General features: G+C 40.1%; 1 long non-coding RNA gene across 1 annotated transcript; it reads left to right on the top strand.

Annotated features, from left to right (window-relative positions):
• The first annotated feature begins 4565 nt into the window (after positions 1–4565).
• Positions 4566–7083, top strand: LOC142661672 (uncharacterized). Its single transcript, XR_012850786.1, has 3 exons — positions 4566–4629; positions 5373–5522; positions 6943–7083. It is a non-coding gene; the product is annotated as an uncharacterized LOC142661672 (long non-coding RNA).
• Positions 7084–26848: the final 19765 nt, after the last annotated feature.

The following is a 26848-nucleotide window of genomic DNA, read 5'->3' as shown; positions in this document are numbered from 1 at the left end:
GAATACCTGGTTCCTAAAGTTCAGAGTCGTAGCTGTGGGATGGACAATCATTAAAGAAGTTGTCTCATCAGAGAACCCCCTTCAGAAAGAAATAGCCACACTCCCCACTGATGTCCATGGGAGTCTGAGGACCACTATTTTTATGATAGGTGGTGTTTTGTATGCATGGGTGGAACCTCTACCTATCAGACAGTTAAAGCATGTCCCGCAGATATGTAAAAAATGTTTGCAAGTGGTAAAAACCCCTTTTAATGTCTTCTTCTAATTTAAAGGGTCTATCTGGATTTGTAGTAAAAAAAAACATTTAATAGGCAGCAGTCATTAAGATAAAACATACATTTCTGTGCGCAGCTACTAATATTCTAAAACATTATTTTCACTGATAATTACACACATACACATTGGCATAACGTGAAGCTCCTGGGACACAATGAAAAATCAGTAATAGGGTCCCTATCCATCGTGTACCATTTATAGTACTGATGTCTTATTATATGACAAAGTGTTACACCGCCAGTGGTGCTCAAGATCTCAATACCGGACAATCGCTATCACATGGCTAAAGCCCGCATCAACACTGACAGAAAAAAGGCACAAGTAACTTACCAGTGGATGAGCGGAACCGAATACTGAAGGTAGTAGAAGATGAATATGATGCATAAATGGAGTAAATAGCAGATAAAAATCATGCAAGCAGTTAACAGATAAATAGACAGTGGACAAGAAATAACAGCACTCACTAACCCTATCTGAATATTATCCCAAAGCAGGGTAAGACAACAGCTTGGCAACAGAACAAATGCACTAAAAAGGCACATAAACCAGTGGAACTACTTATCCTAGGATACACAAAACCACAATACAAAAACTAGATCTCTCAGAGGACAAACAGTACAAACAAACACATAGACAAGAACAAAGTCACAAAGAAAAATATTGCGTACTATGTGGGGATAGCTGCAGTAGAGTGGGAGATATGATATCAGGGTTTATCATCTATATGGAGTCATTAAATAGAGGTGATAGAGGGAGGGGGAATTGTTTGATCAATCTGAGTGAGATGGGTATCAGATTTGAAGGCATTAATAGGGATCCTACCTAAATGTTTATTTGCAGTAGGCTTTGCTCAACTGTTGTTTTAGACACACGTCTGGTAGCCCCCTGGTTGATTTTCACGGTGAGATGCGCCTTCATAGCCTACGTTCACCTCTCACATCAGTGGCACGTGGTGCTCCACAGTTTCCACATCGGTTATTCCCAATGGTGCCATTTGTCCACTCACGATACACTTTCACCACAGGAACACGCGCACAGTTTACAAACTGCACTGTTTGAGAAATACCGCCACCCTGGATCCGAATGCCTATAATCATTCGTTTCTGCAACTCTGATAAATCGCCCCTTTTTACCATGGCAACAATGAGTGATTTGTGTTTAGACAACCTATTGCATTCCCTAATATACTCACCAAGCCAGCCACAACACATCACTTCCTTCATGCGCGACGCGACGCCGATGTCAAACGTAGGAGGTGGTCAGAATTATCTGACTCGACTGTGTATTTTTTAAGACAAACACAAATCAGACAATTCAGCGTCCAAGCTCTTTTCAAAATCTGAAAATTTTGGTGTGACTCCATTTAACCCTAATATCCTATATCACCCTTATTACACCAACAGAGGTCATGAAGCGGAGATATGAGGAGCTGTTTGATATGGTTGTTATCTTTCTCCCGAGAAGTGGATCATTACACCGCTATTGGCTTGACGCTGGCGCATCTGGCCATTTTACCGTCAGATTCCCAGGTCGTGGTTTCCAGAGTAGTTACATATTGGTGGTGGGTACGTGGTAGGTATGTAGAAGGAATGCATTGAGCTGTGTTAGCAGTCATTTTCTCTGACAAATGGCATGTGAACTCTAAAAGCGGCAGTGCTGCTATTTTTTTGACTCCCGTGTTCTCTCTGTATTACAGGAAGGAACCAGGGTTTTCCAATCTTAGACATTTATGGCATATCCACAGAATATGCTACTGTATAAATGTTCAATAAATGTGGGTCCCACCTCTGGTACCCTGCACCTATCTCTTGAACACTGAACCCCTGACCCCAGTCTGGCAAGCTTGACAGTCTGGCGAGCACTCTGATCTACGCTGTTTCCGTAGTCCCGTAAATAGTGTAGTTCACTGTACTACAGTGTTTCCAGTGCCCCCATGAACTTCCACAGGAATTACGGAAACCGCGTAGCTTAGCAAGCTCCACTTTTTCATACCCACGACCACCTCATTAGTCATTGGCCTGAGAGCAGCGGGAGGAGTAGGAATAGTTAGGAAGGTAGTCAGGGGGGCCCCTTTCTCGAGATAGTTACGGGTGGGTCTCAGAGATGGGACCCACATCTATCAGACATTTATGGCATATCATGTGGATATAATGTGTAGAGGATGTATACGGCATTCCGTTTGACGCAGCCTAGTTTGGGTCTTAAGGCTCACAGCCCATTTTCAAATCTGACATGTGTCACTTTATGTGGTAATAACTCTGGAATGCTTATACCTATCCAAGCGATTCTGAGATTGTTTTCTCGTAACACATTGGACTTTATGTTAGAGGTAAAATTCAGTGTTTTGGACAACTTGCATTTTTCTGAATTTAAATGTATCTGCTTGTAAGACAGATAGTAATACTATACAAAATAGTTACTAGTTAACATTTCCCATATGTCTATTTTATGTTTGCATTGTTTTTTGAACATTTTTTTATTTTTCTAGGACGTTACAAGGCCTAGAACTTTAGCAGCAATTTCTCATATTTTGAATACAATTTCAAAAGCCTTTTTTTTTTTAGGTACCAGTTCAGTTCTGAAGTGGCTTTGTGTGCCTTATATATTAGAAACCCCCATAAAACACGCCATTTTAAAAACTAGACCCCTCAAAGTATTCAAAACAGCATTTTTTTGTCAGAAAATCCTGTTTATTCAATTTGTTCTGTAAAACAGAAGGATTTACCTGAGAAATGCAACACAATATTTATTGCCCAGATTCTGCAGCTTTTAGAAATCCCCCACAAGTGGCCCTAGTGTGATAATGGACTGAAACACCGACCTCAGATGCAAAAGAGCACCTAGTGGATTTTGGAGCCTCCTTTTTATTAGAATATATTTTAGGCACCATGTCAGACTTTAAGACGTTTTGTTGTGCCAAAACAGTGGAAACCCCCCAAAAGTGACCCCATTTGGCAAACTACACCCCTCAAGGAATTTATCGAGGTGTATAGTGAGTATTTAGAACTCACAGTTTTTTTTTGCTGCATTCTGTGGAATTAGGCTGTGCAATTGAAAATCACATATTGTTCCGATAAAGGGTACACATTTTTAATTTTTACTAGGAATAAAGGAGAAAAAGCACCCCAACATTTGAGAAGCAATTTCTCCCGATTACGGCAATACCCCATATGTGGTCATAAATTGCTGGTTGGATGTAGATTTTGCTGGATTGGTTCCTGGGCGCAATGTCACATTTGCAGAGCTTCTGAGGTATCAGTACCAGAGAAATCCCTATTTTTTATCTGATGCAGCACTCAAAATGGTCAAGAACAAACCAAGCGCAAGGGTCATAGATGCAGGTGTGCCATGTAATAGCCCTTTATGGGGACGTTTATATATGAATGAGCATGGTGCCACATACACCGGGAAGGCTACAGCTTTAAGTTGAGGATGCTCCAAGTCCTTAATGTGCCTCATATTACTATTAGAAATGATCCTGCAGACAGTTAATATTACCATATGGTGTTGGTTGGGTAAATATTACATCAGGCTTGGTAAACAGCAATGCATTTGGCATTATACTGTATATCTGAATGCCTACAGGATTGTGTTAGTCAAATATGTTGGAATAACTGGCCCATGCCATAATTATAGGTTGTCACAAAGTCTCTCAGTGTATATAAGTAAAGGAATCAATTATACAGTATTATTGGGGGAGATATACGTCAATACCTTATAACTAATCCCTTTCTTCATCATGAGACTCTTCATCACTCTTCTTGGTACCATCTGTATCCTACCATTAGCTGGTGAGTTAATTACTTGGATTTTTTAATACAAAAAAAGGTCATGTATAAGATTGTTACGATTGCTCAGTGGTTAACTTGAAGAAGCCCAATGTCTATTGCCTTATGAGAGACATATCCCATTTATGAATATTGTTTTCCACATTAGAACCCTCCCTAGCTCTGCTATATCTTATTCACGGTGTACGGCCCAAAATTTCCCCCATTTTCATTAAGAGAATGTATTATATTAGAATTCTAGGATTTTATCTCTTTTTTAATGTACCCTGAAATTGTATTTGCTTTTTCAGCTGCTGATTGGCATTGAGTGCTGCTGCTTATCATATTCAGTCCTTTCTCTGCTGTGTTCCCAGCTGTTAAAAAAAGATTAAAAATGTATAATGACGACTTTTGATTTAATTTCCATGTTCAGAACATTTTTCTTCTATGTGACCTTCTCTCCTCCCAGCATTTGCGTTAGAATGTATACAGTGTATTGGGAAAAACAGTGATTCTTGTGACGGACCTTCTGTTGTTTGTAAAAAAGCTAAAGAATGCATGGTGCTATCTGAGTTTTTACACTTTGGTAAGTGGTAAATTTTCTCATCTATTTATATATTTTCTGTTCTAGGAGTGGCCCCTGATGCAAGATTATTTACTGATGATTATCAATTTTTATTTAAAAAAATGTTTTATGTTCTTCTATATGGAATGACTCTCTCTCCTACCTGGAGGAAACCCATAGCAGTGATTATACTAAGCAGACTAAGTAATGAATAGAATGCCAGAATTATTGTGACACTGACACAAATGTAGAGCAAATGTAGTGCATTAAAGGAGAGCGCTTGGGAAAAATGTAACTCTTTAAATTAGGAGACATTTATATGTTATTCAGGGTCTATGGAAAGCTGGGTGACAACCTCTGCGCCCAAAGTGATGGTTGCCACTAGTGGTTGTCACCCGGCATGTGATTCCCATTTAGGAATGTTCACAATTTCATTACTCTATGTAGACAGTAATTTTACACTCATGTAATACTATGTCATCTATCTGTGTGTGAATATTTCAAGGTGCCTAAAAACACTTCTGATTTCTTGCAGGCCGGGCAGCGGTGGTGATGACCCACCCAGGAACCTGTACAAGAAATAACTCTGCCCACACACGGGAGTATAGAGTTCTTGTCTGTAAAGTTTCCTGGGTGGGTCATGACAACCACTGCCCGGGATCTCAGAGTACAGACTGGCTGCAGTAGTGGTTCCCAAAAAAGACCATTGTACTGGATTTTCAGCTGGTGTTTCACTTTAACTACAGTATTTTTTTTGTCTATAGACCAAGTTACATTTCACATTGTTCAAAAGGACTGCAACGAGATGTACCCTTGTGGGAAAACACTGTATGTATCAAATCAGTATGAGCTAACCCTGAGAGTGCACATAAACTGCTGTGAAGGGGACAACTGCAACACATTTAACTATAACAGTAAGTGAACGATCTGACATCATATTAGGGACTGACAGTATTATGGCATTGTATTATCGACAATTTCGTAATATTTTTTTTACCCTCATCTCAAACTATATAGGCAGGAACGATTTGGATTACCATCAAAAAGAATTTAAACAAATTTTGGTTTTCTCGAAGCGCTAACCCTTGTCTATGGGCTGTGTCTGGCACTGCAGCTTAGGTTCAAACTTAAATGGGGCTGAACTTCAATACCATTATTGGTTGTCACCAGGCATGTGATACATTTAGGTATCTCATGGACAAAAGTGGCACTGTTTCTGAAAAAAAAAAAAGATACTTTTATGTAACCTTGTACAAGACATTTTAGAGTTTTCTTCTTTTCCATTTAGCCTTTCTTTACACATAGAATTATTTAAAAATATTACAGCAAGTTTTATGGCATTTTTAGTGGCATTTTTTATTTAATGTAATTTTTTAAATGCTTTTTTCTTGCATTTTTATAGTCTTAGGGTATGTTCACACGGGCTATTTTCGGACGTTTTTCGGCCTGAAAAATGGCTGAAATACCGGAAGCAGAATGCCTACAAAAATCCACCCATTGATTTCAATGGGAAATACGACTTTCTGTTCCGACGGGGCGTTTTTTGCGCTGCCGTTTTTCAAGTCAACCGCATAAAAAAAGACAGCAAAAAAGTAGTGCATGTCACTTCTTGAGTCGTTTTTGGAGCCGTTTTTCATTGACTCTATAGAAAAACAGCTCCAAAAACGGCCGTAAAAAACGCTGCGAAAAACGCAAGTTGCTAAAAAAAACGGCTGAACATCAGGAGCTGTTTTGCCTTGAAAACAGCTCCGTATTTTCTGACGTTTTTGGCTAAGCATTTGAACATACCCTTATAGAGAACCTATTGAAAAAAACGTCATAAAAAATGTATTGACCACATAAAATGCTAAATGAAAAAAACGCAGTGTATGTGTGTGTTTCTTATTTTGCTATCGACTTTATTGTAAGATCTGACGACACAAAAAACAATATTTATTTTTTTCAAAAAAACAACTAAATACACCTACAAATATAACTGCCGCAAAATGCTGTGTGTGAAACCAGCAAAAATAATAGAATTACACGGAGCACTTTTTGTTGAGACTACAATTTAGTTCCATTTATCTGAATGGAATTTGGCAAAAATGATTGTACAAACTAATTGTCAGTTGCAGAAATTTTTGTAACAAAGTCTGCCGACACTGAATCTGTCCTTAATCGGACAAGTCAGATCTATGGAGGTCTGGCAGCTGACTACCTCACCGATCCCGTCCTCTATTTTTCAATGAGGAGGCGGCCGTCTAGTGTAACACATCATAAAAACGTTGATGGATATTATTTTCTACAATGTGATGATTTTGGTGAAGATGTTATCAGTACAATTCCTGGTTTCAGCGCCTCCTGCGAATGTTGAACTTAAGGGGAAGTATTGTCCGTCCTGTGGTGGATACGGCCTGAGGGAGTGTAAAAACAAACAGAGGATCCAGTGTGAAGAGGAAAAAGATCAATGCTATGAATATTTTGGGAAAGTAATAGACCCAGGTAATGGCGCTGCGTACTTATAATTCAGCTGTAAAGTGTGGATGTGATGTCTAGTGATGAGCCAGGGAGCCGGCCATATAAAAATAAATAATAATATTGATAACAATAATAATAATAATAATAATAATAAATAACAGTAACTTTACAGTACATTTTTTTGTCTTCCTTATTTTTTTTAATTATTTTTTTATTAATTTGTTGGCTTTTCTGTATATATGAAGAATGTTGTTATTTTAGCTATAATATTATTTTGTTTGCTGGATACATTAATTTAAAGACTTAACACAACTATTATTTCAGAGTGATCCCCATCAGACAGGTTTTAAAAGTAAGGTGGTGATCTGACCTCTGGGACCTCCACCGCAGTCGAGAATGAGGGGTCCCATATACCCATTCTTGGCCGGAAATTAACGGAAGCATCAGAAACAACCTAATGCGTTCACTTTGCTATTTCTGTCTCCCCTGTTTAGTGTTCAGTTGGAAACAGCTTAATAAATAGGATGAACATAGATGAATGTGTTAATTTCTTACTCTCTGATTCATGAATAAAATGACAGAATTGCAGTGAAGACTGACTCCTACAAAGGAAGGTCAACTGGATAGCAGGAGGAGTAATGTAACTCTATACAGCAGATCTATATGCCATTTAGTAGGGGCATAACTGTATTGGGTGCAGAGGTAGCAGTCACACTCGGGTACTAGTACCTGAGGGAGTCCAAATGTCCTTCTGCCCAATAGGAAAACACCGGTATTATAAATATCACATGGTAGGTGGAGGCTGAGGGCACAAAAGCTTCAAGATATACCATTCAGGTTCTGCAAACAGTTGAGTAAGAGCTCCTGTGAATGTTTGCTAATAGTAATCGTGACCCAGTCTACATTACCTGATTCTAAAATAGTCTGAACATAAAAAAGAGGAAAACTCAATGACTTATATTTTTATCTTTGTTTATTAATTTGTTAACTTGTCTTCACAGCTGGCAACGTACTGGAACTGAATACCAAAGGCTGTATTTCTCTAGAGGGCTGTGTGCTTGGATTTAAATATATGGTTGGGGTGACAGAACTTGCGTCTCCTTTGTTCAATTGCATTGAACCAGTCGAAAACTTCTAAAACAGTTATAAAATAAATCTTAAATTTGATATCATATGTCAGTCTTTGTGTTATGCTTCTTAAAGCTCTTTATTAACTTTGTCAGTCCTTTAAAAATCCGTCTAGTGTAAAACTACAAATAAAGGACAGAGAGGAGTGGGAGGAGGGGGATGCAGCTGCAGTTTTCCTCTTGTTCTCTCCCTCAGTGTGTGTGGGGGACTGTGGAATAGGGAGGAGATCGGAAGTGGGTAGATATCTGATTAGATTAGAGCCAAGAGCACATCTGAAAGAGCCCGCCCACTCAGCAGGAATGGAGAGAGAAAATGTAAAGCTACAAAAACCAGCTGAGGGAAATAGAAGATCCAAAATCTGCGGTTGCACACAACATTTCTGGCTGCACTACATACATTCACTTTCCTCCACTGATTTTGTCAGGTTTAGCAGAACTAAGTTTGTTGTGGTATCACAATGTCTCATCTGTGGTTTTACAAATGACTGCAGGTAAATCTACTTAGGCCCTATTCTCGGCCGTGTGATGGCCATGTTTCTAACGGCCTTCACACGGCTGCAGTAAAAACAATTCACCCCAAATGGTGCTAATTACATGGCCGATTTTTTGATGGCCCGTTTTACTAGGACATCAAAAAATGGAACATGCCCTATTTTGGGCCATTCTGATGACCACACGGCTCCCATAGAACTCTATGGTGCAGTGTAAAACACGGCCGCCACTTGGATATGATCTGAGTGACGGCCGTGTTTAGTGCCGCTCGCTCGCTCTCTCCTCCTCTTTACAGAACGAAGTGCATGTGAGGAGGATAAGATTTTTTGCTGTAGGTAGTGCCACACAGCCCCCTTGAAGATAGCCCCCCTGTAGTAAGTGCCACTGTAGCTTCCTGTAGGTGTGGAATCCCTCTGCCCGGGGATTCCGCACCTAGAAATAGCCCCTAACATCTCTGTCCCTGGCCAGTCTGATTGTCTGGTGTTGTGGTCTGGTGACATTGAGACTACGTACTGACACTGGATGGTGACAGGACCCTGATTGCAGCACCAGCACCTAGAAAGAAGAGAACAAAAGAATAGCAAGTAAATCGCCCACCATATTCACCCGTGCCTCATGTACCAATGAGTGTCTCCATCTTGTAGTGCTCATTGGAAAATTGTGTCCCCCTCACAGTGTGGCAAGGTAGCGCTCAGGATAGGCATCAACCTTCGCTTACACCTCGTCCCAGCGCTGAAATGCAACTCCAATACCAATCAGCAATCTCCCTCACGGGGAGGCTCCCTGTCAACTCAATCTTACTATATCAATGCTGCTTGTGGGGAGGCTTCCTGACATCTCCACCCACTGTCACTAATCTTGTTGCATGTTCGGTAGCCACCTGGCATCTCCACCGGCCATTACTGCTACACCTCCAGATTGGAGGAAACAGTCTTTTTTTAACACTTAACCCGTTCGTGAACACCCATTAGTGTTTTTACGGCGACCACTAACGGGCTTTATTCCGATGCAATAGCCTTTTTACGGCGCTGCATCAGAAATAAATAAATAGAGCAGGGAGCCATTAAAAAAGAGGTAGCTGAGAACAGGGAGCAGCCCTTCTCTAACGGGCGAGATCGATATCAGTATCAATCTTGCTAGTTTAACTACTCAGATGCGGAGCTTGCTATTGGGCGCTATTAGCTATCTAAATGGTTTTGGAGAGAGGATGGAAACTAGAGGCATGGCCTAGCAGATGCCTGTCCGGTTTACATGGACAGGCTGTAATACACTGCAATACAGAAGTATTACAATGTATTATAAAAGCGCACAGATGATCGCATAGTGAAGTCTAGTAAAAACGTAAATAAAAGTTTAATAAAGTTAATTAAAAAAAAAGCTTTTATTAAAAAAAACTAAAAAAGTTACACATATTTGGTATCGCCGCATCAGTAACGACCCCAATCAGAAAGTTATTACATTATTTAATCTGCATGGTTAACGTCGTAAAAAATTAAATAAAGAGAAAGGCAAAAATTTCTGTTTCCTTTGAATCTTGCCTTAAAAAAAATGTGATAAAAAGTGAAAAAAAAGTCTCATCTCATCTCATTCCAAAATTTTCTATCCCCCCAAAAAAAAAGTTTATAAAAGTTAATCAATAAATTCTACGTGCCCCAAAATAGTGCTATTAAAAATTACAACTTGTCGCACAATAAACAAGACCTAATACAGCTATGTTAACGCAAAAATAAAAAAAGTTATAGCTCTTTGAATAAGACGATGGAAAAACATAAAAAATAGCTTGGTCAGTAAGGCCTAAAATAGGCTGGTCACTAAGGGGTTAAGCACCACTAAGTGTGACATATGGAGTGTTCCTACGCTGATTAGATCCTTACCCAGTTGCTGGCACGAAAAAAAAAAAAATTTGATGCCCGGACTGTTCTTCCTGGCACCTGTACAAGAATAGAGCATTACAAGTGATCCATCATTGCCTGTAAGTAAGAACACAATACAAAGTTGAAAACCATTTACAAGTACACATATAACTAATATATCAGAGTCCTACTCCAGGAATTAGACCTGTGGAGGAAGACAAGCAAAACAAATAAAAATGCAATGCACTCAGTAAAGGGAAGTGTTTTATATATTTATATCTATGTACAACAGCTCTATGGGGTTGAGATCTGGTGACTGCGCTGGCCACTCCATTACAGATAAAATACCAGCTGCCTGCTTCTTCCCTAAATAGTTCTTGTATTATTTGGAGGTGTGCTTTGGGTCATTGTCCTGTTGTAGGATGAAATTGGCTCCAATCAAGCGCTGTCGACAGGGTATGGCATGGCGTTGCAAAATGGAGTGATAGCCTTCCTTATTCAAAATCACTTTTACCTTGTACAAATCTCCCACTTTACCAGCACCAAAGCAACCCCAGACCATCACATTACCTTCACCATGTTTGACAGATGGCGTCAGGCACTCTTCCAGCATCTTTTCAGTTGTTCTGCGTCTCACAAATGTTCTTCTGTGTGATCCAAACACCTCAAACTTCGATTCGTCTGTCCATAACACTTTTTTCCAATCTTCCTCTGTCCAATGTCTTTGTGCTTTTGCCCATATTAATCTTTTCCTTTTATTAGCCAGTCTCAGATATGGCTTTTTCTGTGCCACTCTGCCCTGAAGACCAGCATTCTGGAGTCGCCTCTTCACTGTAGACGTTGACACTGGCGTTTTGCGGGTACTATTTAATGAAGCTGCCAGTTGAGGACCTGTGAGGCGTCTATTTCTCAAACTAGAGACTCTAATGTACTTGTCTTGTTGCTCAGTTGTGCAGTGGGGCCTCCGACTTCTCTTTCTACTCTGGTTAGAGCCTGTTTGTGCTGTCCTCTGAAGGGAGTAGTACACACCGTTGTAGGAAATCTTCAGTTTCTTGGCAATTTCTCGCATGGAATAGCCTTCATTTAAAAGAACAAGAATAGACTGTCGAGTTTCACATGAAAGCTCTCTTTTTCTTGCCATTTTGAGAGTTTAATCGAGCCCACAAATGTAATGCTCCAGATTCTCAACTAGCTCAAAGGAAGGTCAGTTTTATAGCTCCTCTAAACAGCAAAACTGTTTACAGCGCTGCTAACATAATTGCACAAGGGTTTTAAAGTGTTTTCTAATCATCCATTAGCCTTCTAACACAGTTAGCAAACACAATGTACCATTAGAATACTGGAGTGATGGTTGCTGGAAATTTGCCTCTATACACCTATGTAGATATTGCATTAAAAAACAGACGTCTGCAGCTAGAATAGTAATTTAGCACATTAACAATGTATAGAGTGTATTTCTGATTAATTTAATGTTATCTTCATTGAAAAAAACTGTGCTTTTCTTGCAAAAATAAGGAAATTTCTAAGTGACCCTAAACTTTTGAACGGTAGTGTATATATATATATATATTTGTCCCTCCAGAAAGGTGTATATTCATCTCCCTACCAGGTAATCAGACACCCTGGGGGATGGAAACCATAAACAGTGAACTAATCCAGGAAGCAGGAAGTTCCAACTGCCCTTCCATCCCCCTACTAGATAATGGTATTCCATGAGGTAGCAATGAGGCCCAGCCCCCTTTCACGTGCATGAGCTGTGATGTCACCCAGATGTGCACGGACAAGGTATAAGAGGGTCAACGGCCTCACACTCTCTCTCTTATTTTCCTGATCCCAACGGACTCCACTTCCCTCCTGGTCTGCTCTCTTTTTCTGCCTCCCTGATGACACCAACTCATTAACTTGGACTACATGCTAAGTATCTTCTCCCCTATACACCCTAAGTAACCTTTTCTCTCCAGCTCCTCACATGCACATTCCCATACCCTGTTCCCTGAGTTCCCTAAGTCACCCTTGCAGTCCTGAGTTCCCCTACTACCCCTTGCGGCCCTGAGTAACTTGCTAGCCCTGCTTTACGTGCATATCCCCTGGTACCTGTTTAACCCTTTTCCACCATTTACCTGCTACACAGCAACCCATTCCCCTTGTTAACCCATTGCTGCTGTCCCCTTGCTGTCTGAAAATCCTTTCTCCTCTGTCCCTGTAACCTGATTAACCCTTTTTGTATAGAGAAAGTTATATTAGGAGGGAGTGGGACAGAAATAGTGAGCGTGTATTGTATTGTAACGTAACTGTATTCATATGTATGTTTAGGTAAGTAGGTGGCGGTATAATTAGAATTGTGATACCGTGTTTATACTGTACTATGTATAGTGTGAGTATACACAGTATATATTAATTGTTATATGTATTGGGGTATACTGCTACTATACGCTGATCGTTTACTGTGTTCTGTGTTTGGTGTATTTTATATGTAAGTGTGATTATTGTTAGTAATAAATATTACCCTTTATTTACTATACAATTGTACAATTGTATTTATTGTACGGTCTTATTCCGTTGAGTAAAAGCAAAGCAAGTAGACGTTAGTATAAGGAAAAGGTAGGGGAACTAGGCATAACCCTAGTGACCCTGATTATAAAGGAGGTAGTAATAGTGAGTGACAATTAGGTGAAACACGCTATTATACCATATCAGCATTGTGAGAAACTAGACATGGACCGCACAATCCACAATATATACGTTGATCTGAGCCGCTAGGCATAATCTGGAAACATGAACATGAGGTTCTTTGTAAACATTTTGATCAAACTGTATAAGCCCACTTGCCACTTCTTGGCGACCTCTTTAAAGTGGGTCCCTACTCTATCGGCTGCAGCACCGCATGGCGGCCCCCGCCAACGCAGCACCGCTCCCGCAGAGGGAGCAACACAGTGGTCCAAAAGCACCCATGCTAACAGACCGTGCCAAGCCTCCTTGGCTCTGGGCCACGTCCCCCCACAAGTGCAGCACTACAGCAACAGACACCACCATACAGCACCACAACATGTGAACAGATGGAATGAGCTCACCTTGCCATGCGCCCCCAGTGGCAAACTGAGAGCACAAGCAAGAGCAGGAACACTTATGAGGTCATTCCTGAATTAAAATCAGCAGGGTATTTTTTTCAAATGCGTCGAGTGCTGGTACCAAGTAAAACAAAGGAATGAGGAGGATAGACTATACAATATCAGCATTGTGAGAAACTAGACATGGACCGCACAATCCACAATATATACGTTGATCTGAGCCGCTAGGCATAATTTAGAAACATGAACATGAGGTTCTTTGTAAACATTTTGATCAAACTGTATAAGCCCACTTGCCACTTCATGGCGACCTCTTTAAAGTGGGTCCCTACTCTATCGGCTGCAGCACCGCATGGCGGCCCCCGCCACCGCAGCACCATTCCCGCAGAGGGAGCAACCCAGTGGTCCAAAAGCACCCATGTTAACAGACCGTGCTAAACCTCCTTGGCTCTGGGCCACGTCCCCCCACAAGTGCAGCACTACAGCAACAGACACCACCATACAGCACCACATACAGCACCACAAATAAATATTACCCTTTATTTACTATACAATTGTATTTATTGTACGGTCTTATTCCGTTGAGTAAAAGCAAAGCAAGTATACGTTAGTATAAGGAAAAGGTAGGGGAACTAGGCATAACCCTAGTGACCCTGATTATAAAGGAGGTAGTAATAGTGAGTGACAATTAGGTGAAACACGCTATTATACCATATCAGCATTGTGAGAAACTAGACATGGACCGCACAATCCACAATATATACGTTGATCTGAGCCGCTAGGCATAATCTGGAAACATGAACATGAGGTTCTTTGTAAACATTTTGATCAAACTGTATAAGCCCACTTGCCACTTCTTGGCGACCTCTTTAAAGTGGGTCCCTACTCTATCGGCTGCAGCACCGCATGGCGGCCCCCGCCAACGCAGCACTGCTCCCGCAGAGGGAGCAACACAGTGGTCCAAAAGCACCCATGCTAACAGACCGTGCCAAGCCTCCTTGGCTCTGGGCCACGTCCCCCCACAAGTGCAGCACTACAGCAACAGACACCACCATACAGCACCACAACATGTGAACAGATGGAATGAGCTCACCTTGCCATGCGCCCCCAGTGGCAAACTGAGAGCACAAGCAAGAGCAGGAACACTTATGAGGTCATTCCTGAATTAAAATCAGCAGGGTATTTTTTTCAAATGCGTCGAGTGCTGGTACCAAGTAAAACAAAGGAATGAGGAGGATAGACTATACAATATCAGCATTGTGAGAAACTAGACATGGACCGCACAATCCACAATATATACGTTGATCTGAGCCGCTAGGCATAATTTAGAAACATGAACATGAGGTTCTTTGTAAACATTTTGATCAAACTGTATAAGCCCACTTGCCACTTCATGGCGACCTCTTTAAAGTGGGTCCCTACTCTATCGGCTGCAGCACCGCATGGCGGCCCCCGCCACCGCAGCACCGCTCCCGCAGAGGGAGCAACCCAGTGGTCCAAAAGCACCCATGTTAACAGACCGTGCTAAACCTCCTTGGCTCTGGGCCACGTCCCCCCACAAGTGCAGCACTACAGCAACAGACACCACCATACAGCACCACATACAGCACCACAAATAAATATTACCCTTTATTTACTATACAATTGTATTTATTGTACGGTCTTATTCCGTTGAGTAAAAGCAAAGAAAGTATACGTTAGTATAAGGAAAAGGTAGGGGAACTAGGCATAACCCTAGTGACCCTGATTATAAAGGAGGTAGTAATAGTGGATGACAAGTAGGTGAAACACGCTATTATACCATCCCTTTTACACATGTGTGTGTGTGTGTAGTGAGCATATATATATATTATATAGATATATATATAAATCCCTTTTTTACACTTAAAGTGGCAGTGCCATCTACACTGAGGAGGGGCTGCTCCACACTACTTCTAAATAAATCAGCACAGAATGTTGGACCTAAAAATAACACAGTATTAGCCATTCACATAATAAGTACTGTCCTAGGACAGATGTAATTTGTAAGCTCCATTGCAGTGATAACATCAATGAAGATGTTATCACTATAATTCCTGGTTTCAGTTCCTCCTGAGAACGTTGAGCTTAAAGGGAAGTATTGTCCGTCCTGTGCTGGATACGGCTTGAGGAAATGTAAAAACGCCCAAATGATCAGGTGTGAATAGGAAAAAGATAAATGCTATGAATACAGATGTATCCAAATTAATCTAAAAAGTAATTGATAAGTCAAGTTAAAGTTTCTTACCACTGTGTATTTAATGCGTTGAGTCAAGATAAAGATGACTACATCTGTATATTGGGATAGCAAAAATAGCAGGTAACGGTACTGCGTCTGCTAATTTAGCAGAAAGTGTGAATGTAATGTCTAGTGATGAGCCAGCGGACCGGCCATAAGAAAGATAACTAAATAATAAATTATAAAAATCATTAATAATAATAATAGATAAATAACACTGACTTTAAGGTAAAGTTTTTTTTTTTAACTTATTTGTATTATTATTTATGTATTAATTAATGGCTTTTCTGTATAAATAAACTCTGTAATAAATCTAGTTATAATATTATTTTGGTTGTTGGATACATTTAAAGGCAACAAGATAAAGAATACACAAGAAATTATGATTTATCTCATCCCAAAAATAAACTAAGTACCACAAATAACAGGAGATGCTCGGCCGACCAGGAACTTTATATCTGCTATTTGTGTGGTCTTATTTCTGCACACCTCAGTCCTTGTCCCATTGGGGCTCACAATCTAATTTCCCCATCTCTCTTCCCTACACATATGTTGGAGAAAACAGGCGTATGCTATAGCAAACCAAAATAACAGGAGAAGAACATAGAAACTCCATGGTCTCATTTCAGCTCTCGAGAGGTTGGGACTAAAAAATATTGTTAACATTAAATATATAAAGTTTTTAGTATTATGGAAAAAAAACTCATCCTATTTTTACTAATAATGTAAACACTTAACATAATTACCAATAAAAAGTACGTATTTTATTAATTAGTCCAATTACAATATATATATTATACAAACATACAAATAAATAAATAAATAAAATCTGCTATGTAATCTTCACAATAAAATAGAGAAAGGAAAAAGTGTGGTGGGTATAACAACTATATAGACGGTGTCAAGGTCCTATATGGAAATCAGTACACAGTGGAATACAGTATTGAGTCAGGTATTTGAGACATATAGTCAAACTAGACAAAGAGCCAGCACATTACAACATGATATGACATGAATCAAAATAACAGTGTAAGTTATTTGATGTACTAGGCCATAAAGATGAATATCTTAAATATAACACTCAAAACAAGGTAGGTTTAGAGAAACCTGGTGTATATATTACCTGCAGATGCAGCTGAGCCGAGACAAAAAAGAAGAAACCCAGACAGGACAGGTCACACACTACCGCCGCGCTCCCGACGCGCGTTTCGCCGTAGCTTCGTCGGGAGTGCGGCGGTGGTGTGTTACTGGTCCTGTCTGGGTTTCTTCTTTTTAAAATGGCCCGAATTTTTTTCTACGCAAATTGGGAGTTTGGTGCGTTTTTGCAATTTTCTACTCCAGATAACTAGCACAGAAGGCTTGATAAATTCCCTCCAATGTGTTTACAGGGGAGCGATGTATGAAAAGCTTAAGGGCTATGTATTTTTTATTTATTTTTTAATAAAAAGGTGTATCGTTGTATTTTGTGTAACTTTGTAAAGCTTTTTGTAAAGTTTGTAAGCTTCATTGCCTGAGAGCATCATGAAATAACTATTTACACTGGTGTGCCAATGAGCTACATAACCAGAAGCTAAATTCCACAATGGTCTGAATTAGTTCTATATCCGTATCTGCCAGTTGGTGGATCCTCTTGGCTACTTCCATGATGAAGAGGCTGATGAGCCCTTGTTTTTCCACAAGAGATAGTTAAAGGTGTGGACTTTATTGCAAGGAATAAGCAACCAGAAGTCTAATTTGCAGCAGGTGGGTACTGCAGTGCAAGCGACTTGCAGGTCTTTGACTCTCTAATGAGAAAACCTACCAGAAGTCAAAGTTGCAGGAGGGTAGCCTTGACTAAGATGGTAGAAACAGTAAAAGCGCAATCAGTTTAACCAGAAGTCGGGAGGCCACAAAATTAAGTCAACAGGAAACGGTTGTGGTCTTTGACAGACAGATTGGGCCAGGAACAGACTAAGGACAAGGTTCATAGTTGTTGATGTGTACCATGAACTGACCCTTTATGAGGAAGTATATGCATGAAAGAGCATGGTGCCACATAGGAACACAGGGAAGAAAACTGCTTTAAATTGAGGAAGCTCCAAGTTTCTAATTTGACTCTTTTAATTACTATCTGAATTGGTGTTGGTTGGGTAAATATTACATCAGGGTGGGTAAACAGATGTGCATTTGGCATTATACTGTATATCTGAATGCCTACAGGATTGTGTTCTCCAAATACGTTGTAATAACTGGCCCATGCCATAATTATAGGTTGTCACAAATCCTCACAGTGTATATAAATAAGGGGTTCAATTACACAGTAATAGTAGAGGAGATATATACGTCAATACCATATAAGTAATCCCTTTCTTCATCATGCGACTCCTCATCACTCTTCTTGGTACCATCTGTATTCTACCATTAACTGGTAAGTTAACTACTTGTAGGACATGTACAAGGTTGTTCTTTCTTTAATTATAATATTTTATTTTTTTCCTTTCCCCTCGTGGTCTGGTGGGGGGTGGGGGGATACATGGTTATAAACAACTGTATAATGGAATGGTTTTTATAATAACAATTGTCGGAGGTTGTTTTTTAATAAAATAAAAAAGTAATTTAAAATCACGATCACTCAGTGGTTAACTTGAAGAAGCCCAATTTCTATAGCCTTATGAGAGACATATCCCCTTTGTGAATATTAGTTTGCACCTTAGAACCCTCCCTCGCTCTACTATATCTTATTCACGGTGCACAGCCAAAAATTTTACCCATATTCAAGATAAGAAAATATTATATAAGAATTCCGAAATTTTATCTGTCTTTAAATGTAACCTAAAATTGTATTTGCTTTTTCAGCTGCTGATTGGCATTGAGTACTGCTGCTTATCATATTCAGTCCTTTCTTTGCTTTGTTCCCAGCTGTTAAAAAAGTCTAAAAACGTGTAATGACTATTTCTGATTTATTTTCTATGTTCCTGATATCTTCTATGTGACTTTCTCTCCTCACAGCATTTGCCTTGGAATGTATACAGTGTATTGGGAAAAACAGTGATTCTTGTGACGGACCTTCTGTTGTTTGTAAAAAAGCTAAGAAATGCATGGTACTATCTGAATTTTTTCACTTTGGTAAGTGGTACATTTTCTCATCTATTTTTTCCATTTACTATTCCATGAGTCGCCCCTGATGATAGATTATTTACTGGTCATTATCAATTTTCATGTTTTATGTCCTCCTATGTGCATTGAATCGCTCTCCTATCTGGAAGAAACCCATAGCAGTGATTATACTAAGCTGAATAAGTAATGAATAGAATGCCAGAATTACTGTGAGGTAAGAAACAACCTATAAGGAACAAGAAGTAACCCCACATGCGGGAATATAAAGTTCTTGTCTGTACAGGTTTCTGGGTGGGTCTGAAAAAACTGCCCAGGATTTCAGTGTACAGGCTGGCGACAGAAGTGGCGTGCAACAAGACCATGGTACTGGATTTTCAGCTGGGGCTTCACTTTAACTACAGTATTTTTTGTCTATAGACCAAGATACATATCACACCGTAAAAAAGGACTGCAACGAGCTGTACACTTGTGGGAAGACGCTGTATGCAACTAATCAGTATGAGCTAGACCTGAGAGAGCACATAGAGTGCTGTGAAGGAGACAAATGCAACACATTTAACTATTATAGTAAGTGAACGATCTGACATCACATCAGAAACTGATTGTATTCGTGTAGATTGTATTATAGACAATTTTGTAATATGTAATGTCTCTACCTCTAAAAGAAAATCCCCTGAAACAGCGCCACCCTTGTCTATAGGCTGCGTCTGGTACTGTAGTTTAGCTTCAAACACTTGAATGGGGCTGGACTTCAATATCAGACATACTGCAGCTTATGGACAAAAAGTGGCGCTGTTTCTGGGAAAAAAAATCAGATACTTTTATCTGACCTTGTACAACACCTTTAAGAATTTCTCTTCCCTGCTTTCTTTCGCTGCTTTACGTTCTGACTCCCCTGTTCCATATAGGCTTTCTTCAGACATAGAATTTATCTGGCACCAGTGTTGCATAAAATTTTACAGAATATTTTATGCCGTTTTTAGTTTAATTTTTAATTTTGTTTCATTTTGCAAATCCTTTTTTCTTGTATTTTTGTAGTCCTATGGGGAAGCCTACTGAAAAAACACCAGAAATGAAAAAAACACAGCGTTTTATATTTTACTATAGACTTTATTGTAACATCTGATCACACAAAAAACAAAAACAATTTTTTTTTAAAAAACACTACTAAAAACGCATATAAATATAATTGCAGCAAAATGCTGCATGTCAAACCAGCCTAAGGCCGTATTCACACTAGCATGTTCGGTCCGTGATATACAGTCCCCATATCGGCTGCATTCTCCGGACCGAACACACTGCAGAGAGCCGGGCGCCTAGCATCATAGTTATCTATGACGCTAGGAGTCCCTGCCTCGCTGCGGGTTAAATGTCCTGTACAGTAATCATGTTTTCAGTAGGGGACAGTAGTTCTGTGATTAGGCAGGGACACCTAGCGTCATAGATAACTATGATGCTAGGAGTACGGCTCTCTGCAGTGTGTTCGGTCCGGGAAATGCGGACCGTATATACCGGTCTGGCAGCTTACTAACCCACCGATCCCATCCTCTATTTTTCAATGAAAAGGCGGCCGTCTAGTGTAACCCTTTTATAAAAACCTTGATGGATATTATTTTCTATAAAGTGATGATTTCAGTAAAGATATTTTCACTACAATTTCTAATTTCAGTGCCCCCGGCCCCTGGTAATGGTGAACTTAAAGGGAAGTATTGTATGTCTTGTCTCGGATACGGCCTGAGGGAATGTAAAAACAAACGGATGATCCAATGTGAAGAGGAAAAAGATCAATGCTATGAATATTTTGGGCAAGTAATAGACCCAGGTAACGGCACTGCGTACTTACAATTCAGCTGTAAAGTGTGGATGTAATGTCTAGTCATGAGCCAGGGGGCAGGCCATATATAAATAAATATTAAAATAAAAAATTATAATAATAATTAGAGATGAGCGAACTTATGATAAGTTCGGTTCGGCTGGTTCGCCGAATTTCATGAAAAAGTTCGATTCGGACCGAACTAGTTCTGACCGAACCTGTAATTCAAGAAAACCCATAAAAATCGTGTATAAGGCCTCATGCACACGACCGTAAAAACTCCCGTTATCCCGGGTCGTAATTACGACCCGGGATAACTAGCGCATAGACTTCTGTTTGCCCCGGGTACCTTCCCGTTTTCTTACGGGAAGGTGCCCGTGCCATTGAAAAAGATAGAACATTTCCTATTTCAGGCCGTGATAACGGCACGGGCAGCCCATAGAAGTCTATGGAGCTCCCGTAATGACGGGTGGCTACATGTGTGCACCCGGCATTACGGCAGCATTGCTAGGCGACGTCAGTAAATAGTCACTGTCCAGGGTGCTGAAAGAGTTAACTGATCGGCAGTAACTCTTTCAGCACCCTGGACAGTGAATTCCGATCACAATATAGAGCAACCTGTAATAAAAAAAAAAGACGTTCGTACTTACCGAGAACTTCCTGCTTCTTCCTCCAGTCTGGCCTCCCGGCTGTTGCCTTGGTGACGCGTCCCTCTCGACATCCGGCCCGACATCCCTGGATGACGTTTCAGCCAATGTGACCGCTGCAGCCAATTACAGGCCAATCACATGCTGCAGCGGTCACATGGACTTTCGCGTCATCCAGGGATGTCGGACTGGATGTCAAGAGAGGGACGCGTCACCGTTGCCTTGGTGACGCGTCCCTCTCTTGACATCTGGCCCGACATCCCGAGAGGGACGCGTCACAAAGGCAATGGCCGGGTAAGTATGAATTTCTTTTACTTTTACCTCGGAAAGGTCTGCCCCTTCTGTCTATCCTGCACTGATAGAGAGAAGGGGCTGCCGATTAGTGCAGTGACATTTTGCATCGAAAACGCGCCCGTAAATACTGGTGGAATACTGGTGACACCGGAACCGTACTTACGGGCACAGGTCCGTAAATACTGGTGCAAAACGGGTCGAATACGTGTGACACCGGACCCGTATTTACGCCAGTATTTACGGGAGGGAAAAAATACGTTTGTGTGCATGAGGCCTTAGGGCATGCCCAGACGTGGCAGATTTCTTCCGCAACTGTCAGCATCAATGCCGCACAAAATCCGCTTTGCAGATTCTGTTGCGGCTCTGCCTAAAATGTGCAGTAAATTGATGCGGATTAGCCGTTGCATATTGAGGTGAAATTACTTCCCTTCTCTCTATCAGTGCAGGATAGAGAGAAGGGACAGCACTTTCCCTAGTGAAAGTAAAAGAATTTCATACTTACCCGACCGTTGTCTTGGTGACGTGTCCCTCTTTCGGCATCCAGCCCAACCTCCCTGGATGACGCTGCAGTCCATGTGACCGCTACAGCCTGGGATTGCCCTGTGATTGGCTGCAGCCTGTGATTGGCCTGTGATTGGCTGCCGCGGTCACTTGGACTGAATCGTCATCCCAGGAGGTCGGACTGGAGGAAGAAGCAGGGAGTTATCGGTAAGTAGGAACTTCTATTTTTTTTACACGTTGATGTATATTGTGATCGGAAGTCACTGTCCAGGGTGCTGAAACAGTTACGGCCGATCGTTTAACTTTTTCAGCACCCTGGACAGTGACTATCTCATGACGTCGCGTACCGGAAAATCAGTGACTCATAAGATGCCAGTCAGTCAGGGAATGCTGGCCGTTGTAGTACTACGCAGGCGCCAAAATTTAGCCGGGTTCGGTCAAAACGTGTTCGGCCGAACCCGGTGAAGTTCGGATTCGCTGCGAACCGAACTTTTCACGATGTTCGGACCGAAACCGGGTTCGGTTGTCCCGGTTCGCTCATCTCTAATAATAATAATAATAAAAATGATAATAATGGTAATAACAATAATATATAAATAAACAAATAGCAGTAACTTTACAGTAAATTTTTTGTCTTAACATTTTTTCTAATTATTTTTGTGTTAATTTATTGACTTTTCTGTATCTATGAACTTTGTAGGTAATTTAGTTATAATATTCTTTTGTTTAAAGTCTTAACACAACTATTAATTCAGAATGATTTCCATCAGATAGGCTACTTTGAAAGTAAGGTGGTGAACTGACCTCTGGGACCCGCACCATTGTCGGGAATGAGGGGCCTCATATACCCATTCTAGGCCGGAGAGCAGTAAAAGCATGTGCCGTCCCTCTCTAAAAAGATTAATAGGAGCGTCAGAAACAACCTAGTGCGTTCACTCCGTTATTTCTGTTTCTTCTGTTTAATATGAATGGGACAGTTGGAAACAGCTGAATAAACTGCATGACCATAGATGAATGTGTTCATTTGTTGCTTTCTGATTCATGAATAAAAAAATGACAGAATTGCAGTGAAGACTGATTCTTACAAAGGCAGGGCAGCTGGATAGCAAGGAAGAGTAATGTAACTCTATACAGCAGATCTATATTCCATTCAGCAGGGGCGTAGTTATAATGGGTGCAAAGGTAGCAGTCACACTCGGGTACTAATACCTGAGGGAGTCCAAAAGAACTTCTGACCCATAGAAAAAAAAATCCCTCTTACAGATCTAGCATCAGATCTAGCATCAGGGGCACAAAAGCTCCAAGATATACCAGTCAGGTTCTGTAAAAAGTTGGGTAAGAGCTCCTGTGAATGTCTGCTAATAGTAATCGTGACCCCAGTCTACATTACCTGATTCTATAATAGTCTGAACATAAAATAAATAGTGGAAAACTCAATGACATATTCTTTTAAATGTTTTTCTTTGTTTATTAATTTGTTTACTTGTCTTCACAGCTGGCAAAGAAATGGAAGCCAATAGCAAAGGCTGTATTTCTCTAGAGGGCTGTGTGCTTGGATTTAAATACATGGTCGGGATGACGGAACTTGCGTCTCCTTTATTCAATTGCATTGAACCAGTCGAAAACTTCTAAAACATTTAAAAAATAAAGTCAGTCTTTCTGTTATGCCTCTTAAAGATCTTCATTAACTTTGTCAGTCAATAACAAAATTCATCTAGTGTAAAACTGCAAATAAAAGATAGAGAGAGGGAGGAGGGGGATGCAGCTGCAGTTTGCCTCTTATTCTCTCCCACAGTGTGTGGGATTGTGAAAGAGGGAGGAGAGCAGAAGTGGGTAGACATCTGTTTTGCTCAGATCAAAAAGCACATCTGGAAGAGCCCGCCCACTCAGCAGGAATGGAGAGAGAAAATTAAAATTTACTAAGGACCAGCAAAGGGAAATAAAAAATCCAAATTCTGGCTAAGCTACATACATTCACCTAACTCCACTGAGTTTGCCATAGTATTACAATTTGTCATCTGTGGTTTTACATAGGACTGCTGGTAAACTTACTGTATCATTTTAACTTGGTTATCATGCATAAAACAAACAGTTAAATGGCAAATTTAACTCTGCTACACCTATACGGATGTAGCAATCCTTATATCGGTACTCTGATAACATGCTGCAGCGTGAAAACCTTCACAAGCAATTATGATTTATCTCATTAAAAATAAAAAACTAAGTACCACAAGTGGCAGGAAATGCTTATTCGACAGTAACATTTTATCTATTTGTGTGGCTTTATTTTTGCACAGATCAGTCCTTTTTGGGGCCCAAATTTCCCCATCTCTCTCACCTACAGGTTTCTTGGAAAAAGAAGCGTAAGCCGTTAACCACAAAAACAAGAGAAGGACATAGAACGCCATGCAGATCTTCTCCTAGTCAGATTTAAACTCAATACCCTAAGTGACAGCAGAAGAAATTATCTAATAGCTTCAGAGTTTGGAGGGCTTACTGTATTCATAAAACTAACCAAGAAAACCCATCTTTTGCCCAAAGTGAAGGTACCCACTTGATACCCATGGCAGAATTTCAGAATAAGATTTCCCTACCTGGTTCCTAATGTTCAGAGTCATATCTGTGGAATGGACAATGATTAAAGAAGTTGTCTCATCAGAGAACCCCCTTCAGAAAGAAGTAGCCACACTCCCCATTGATGTCCATGGGAGTCTGAGGACCACTGATTTTATGATAGGTGGTGTTTTGCATGCATGGGTGGAACCTCTACCTATCAGACAGTTAATGCATGTCCCACAGATATGTCAAAAAAGTTTGAAAGTGATAAAAACCCCTTTTAATGTCTTCTTCTAATTTAAAGGGTCTATCTGGATTTGTAGTAAAAAACATTTAATAGGTGGTAATCATTAAGATAAAACTTACATTTCTGTGTGCAGCTACTAATATTCTAAAACATTATTTTCACTGATAATTACACACATACACATTGGCATAACTTGAAGCTCCTGGGACACAATGACAAATCTGTAATAGGGTCCCTATCCATCATGTATCATTTATAGTACTGATGTCTTATTACATGACACAGTGTTACACCGCTAGTGGTGCTCAAGATCTCAATACCGGACAATCGCTATCACATGGCTAAAGCCCGCATAAACACTGACAGAAAAAAGGCACAAGTAACTTACCAGTGGATGAGCGGAACCGAATACTGAAGGTAGTAGAAGTTTAATATGATGCATAAATGGAGTGAATGGCAGATAAAAATCATGCAAGCAGTTAACAGATAAATAGACAGTGGACAAGAAATAACAGCACTCACCCTATCTGAATATTATCCCAAAGCAGGGTATGACAACAGCTTGGCAACAGAACAAATGCACTAAAAAGGCACATAAACCAGTGGAACTAGTTATCCTAGGATACACAAAACCACTATACAAAAAAAAGAACTCTCAGAGGACCAACAGTACAAACAAACACATAGACAAGAACAAAGTCACCAAGAAAAATCTGGAAAGAGTTTAGAATGTGCCAGATACAGTATAACCAGCACCTGAGTAACTCAGCGCTTGAAGCATATAGGCCAAAGAAAAGGACTCCACCCTTATTAACCAGGCAAAGCTAAATGATGACCAAATCCAGACTCAGAAAAAAGGCATTGCAGTGCCAAAACACAGAGATAACAAATCTGTACAGGTCAAAGATCAGCGGTGACGTCATTAGTTGGTAATTGGAAATAAAGAATAAATAAAACCGCAGTTTAAAATGTACAATGAGACACAATGTGACCACATGAAATACTATGTTCAAATTAATGTTTTAAAAGATTAATAAAATAATTTTTTGCAAAGGAAAAAAAAGAAATAGAAATAAAAGTTAAAAACAATTGTGTGCGTTAATTCATGAAAGGGAAATATTAATATATAAATATGTATAAAGGGAATACAGTAAGTGCTACTCATGGATTAGCGCAGAGGGTCACTCCGAGCAAGAATGAGTGAAACAATATATGAAAAAACAACAACAACCTGTTTGAAAGAAATTGTGGTGCCGTTCGCGAATTAGCGTTCCTGTAGTCTAGGTAACAGACAACTACGATGGCTGAAGGGGGAAGGACAACGGAGCTGAAGGAGGAAGATTATCAGACAACAGGACTACGGGATAAGGTGAATTAAGGGGTAATTCAAAGTAATGCGATATTTGTACACCTTTGTTAAGGAATTAATCCAACTGATAGAGTTGGGTTGCTGGGAGAAGAACTGTACTCGAAAAGGATCGTAATTATAATTGTTTTTTGGTTATTTTTTCTGTGTTCCGTTTGTTTTAAAAACAACAACAAAAATATTGGCATAGATTTTCATGGAGAATTATGATGCAATGTGGTATTCCATATAACTTATGCATGCTCACATATCAGTATCAGAAAAAAAAACACAACAATAGTATAATTGATATAAGCGGAATATATAAAGGCAATGCATTTTTTATAAATACTAACTGGTTATAGTATATATTCTCAGTCAAGGGAGGATTCTGTTATGTCATTTAGTCCCACTGGATGTAGCCAAGACAATTTAAATATCCAATAATTTTGCATTGTTTAAGTTTAATTTACCCTTTTGGCTGTCT

Source organism: Rhinoderma darwinii, chromosome 10 (genome assembly GCF_050947455.1).
Source record: "Rhinoderma darwinii isolate aRhiDar2 chromosome 10, aRhiDar2.hap1, whole genome shotgun sequence".
Taxonomy (NCBI): Eukaryota; Metazoa; Chordata; class Amphibia; order Anura; family Rhinodermatidae; genus Rhinoderma; species Rhinoderma darwinii.
Note: the sequence above shows the minus strand (reverse complement) of the source record. Positions and strands in the feature narration are given on the sequence as shown.